The 3,012-nt window shown below is 34.3% G+C and overlaps 1 non-coding gene across 1 annotated transcript; it reads left to right on the top strand.

Moving 5' to 3' along the window:
* The first annotated feature begins 857 nt into the window (after window positions 1-857).
* LOC130034051 (U7 small nuclear RNA) lies at window positions 858-918 on the top strand. The gene has a single exon (XR_008794049.1). It is a non-coding gene; the product is annotated as a U7 small nuclear RNA (small nuclear RNA).
* The last annotated feature ends 2,094 nt before the right edge of the window (window positions 919-3,012 follow it).

The raw sequence follows: 3,012 nt of genomic DNA, 5'->3' as shown, positions 1-3,012 counted from the left end.
TGAAACTAGAGGCATCTCTAAGAATGAAATGTTACTGACCAAGCAAATGGAAGCAACTATAAACAAATGGTACAACATTAAATCAACATGGATCTGCTCCTCAAAATAACCAATGACCAGAGTATAAAGAGATCACACAGACTGGAAAAATCTTTTTGCCCACCACTCATACAAAACATATAAAGGACTTGTAGAATTTTACATGAAAGTAAATATAACCACATCAAAAAAATGAGGAAAATAGATAAACAGGAACTTCCTCAAGAAATGAACACAAATGGCCCAAAGGTATATGATAAGATTTTCCATATCACTAATCATCCAGAAAATTTGAATCAAAGTATGAGATATTGTCTCACACCAGAGAGACTGGCACTCCTCAAAAAGAAGAACAACAACTGGTCCTGGTGAGGATGTGGGCAAAATGGAAACATTCGCTGTTGATATGAATGTCAACTAACCCTTCCTTTTGGAAGTCAAAACGGTAAAAACAACAAGTGATTCAACTTTCAAACAACACAGAAACACCACCCCTCAGAATATGGGTCCAAATGGGTCCAAATCCAAAAATACACTTGAATTCCTCCTATGTTCATTGGAGCACTATTCACAACAGCCTAAATTTGGAAACAACTCAAGTAACCAAGAAGAAATGACTGAATTAAAAAGCTATTGTATATATACGGAATGGAATGTAACTCAGCAGTAAGCAAAGATAAAGTCAAGCACTTGCTACTAAACTTACAAGCATTGAACAGTATAAAAAAGCTAAAAATGATTATCAAAAAGAAACATTTGGACGGAAAGTTGAAAGAAGTTAAATATACAGTGTATACGTGGTAAAAAATTCTGCTGAGTAGTGTTAAAGATCTTTTAGATTTGTTTAGCAGGTTTTCTGGTTGTTACCTGAAAGCCCCCAGCCCCCCCCCCCACAAAAAATGTGCTGAACAAATGAATTGCACTATGATTCTAAAATGACTCACTGCATTGGAGAAATAGATAACAAAAACAAAACAAAACAAAAAAAGCTAAGAAATCAACAAGACTGCAATCATAACAACTAGTTGAAAAATGATACCAAAAGAGAGAAATTCCGTAAAAAAGTAATACAATGAATTCCATGCAACATACAAAGTAGATTTCCAAAAAGTCAGGTAAAGCTGAACTTAGACAAAAAAAAAAATTGATGAGTCTCTTCCATCATCCATTGCAAGTTGAAGTCCTCCTTTGATTACTGATTTGAATATATTAAACATTCACAGAAGATTACATAAACACTGACTATATTACATAATAGTCAATGAAAAATATGGGCTTATATGCAATATCTCCCAAAACAACAGCAGATTTGGAAATTCAATATGGGTTGCATATTGTAGTATATTATTTTTTTCATAGTTTCATATATTTTGGGAATACAAATATTGTTATTATATTTTATTTAATGGACTACAAGTACTATCCTCCACACAAAAAAGTGTAGGCAAGCTATATATTAAGAGCTCGCCTGAGTTACCAAGATAACCGTTTCCAAATTCAGCAATTAAGTTTTAATTCGAGAGTAATAGTGAAATCTTTTATTATTTCTGATAAATTTAAAGCAGGAGGTTAACACCTGGAGGTAAACACCAACTTTTTGGTTTCATATTTCTTGTGGGACCAATCCATAATTTTTTTTCCAGTCCAGATTTTTGTAGGTGAGTGAAAATATGGAACTACCTAACCTATCTTTTGCTGACAAAATTTTAAAGAAAAGTCTCTGTTAACTTATTGAATCCTACATTTGATTGGGAAGAAAGTGAGGAAGGTTAACAGTGAAAAGTTTCAGAGTACTGAGTCATTGTGCAAAATATTGTCTTTAACTTTCTTTCTTCTGTCCTCATGGTTAGAGAAGAACCAGAGGTTTTGAAGAAAAAAGATGAAGCCACCTAGGTCTGTGATGCACATAGATGTAACAATGAATGCGGTCAGAAGGACCCAGGTCCCTGGCTTCAACCATCTTTAGAGATAGCATTGTCCTCTCTGAGCACTAAGTTGCCTATGAAGGGGGACACTTCATCCTTAGAAGACCTGCAGATCCAACTTCTCTGCAATTGTCCAAGAGTGAGAACAAAAAATCATGTTTAGATTGGTAAACATGAAGGTAAACATGAACCAGACACCCTTCAAAAATTGATTAATGAAATCTCTGAATACATGTCAAGAATTATGTGAGATTTCAAAACTGTCTTATTCTCTCTCTCTCTCTCTCTCTCTCTCTCTCTCTCTCTCTCTGTCTGTGTGTGTGTGTGTGTTCAGGGATCACTCCTGGCAGTAATTGGAGGACAGGGTGGTACCAATCAATTAGTACTTCCTATATGTAGTGTTCTCCAGTGCATCGATTGATTGTTCAAGCCCCTCTTGCTATTCCTTAACAAATTAAAATGTCAAATATTTTACATTGTTACTAGAATATTACATTGTGCAGTTTTGGGTTGTATTTTACAGATGTTTGAGAGAGCTGAGTAACCAATATTTCTTTTTATATTCTGTTCAACTTATTAAAGAAATAAAATGTATTTATTGATTATTCTTACTTCCCAATTTTCCATATTAATCTCATATAACCACGTTCTTATAGTTTTGCTCTGTGTACCTCTGAACTGTTATTTCTTGAAGAATTCTGCATTGAATTACTATGATTTTTTTCACATGCTAATATGCACTAAAGTAACTTATTTCTCACTCAGACAGCTATATAGGGTCTCTGTCACTGCACTGTCTCTGAAATATTTACAAAATGCAAGAATACCATGCTATCCTCTGCTTCCTAAGGTGCTTCATTTCTCTTAGTTGTTTTTTCAATCTTGGAATCACAGTGCACATTTCTACTTGGTCCTTCTGACACAGACAGAGCCTACTTTTATATATAGAATCATCTTTACATATATGATTCTGAATCTTTCAGATGCTTTGAAGTATTGCCAGTTCTTCAACGGATTTCACTTCTCTCTCTCTCTCTTTCTCTCTCTC

Source organism: Sorex fumeus, unplaced genomic scaffold (genome assembly GCF_029834395.1).
Source record: "Sorex fumeus unplaced genomic scaffold, SorFum_2.1 ptg000055l, whole genome shotgun sequence".
Classification (NCBI taxonomy): domain Eukaryota; kingdom Metazoa; phylum Chordata; class Mammalia; order Eulipotyphla; family Soricidae; genus Sorex; species Sorex fumeus.
Note: the sequence above shows the minus strand (reverse complement) of the source record. Positions and strands in the feature narration are given on the sequence as shown.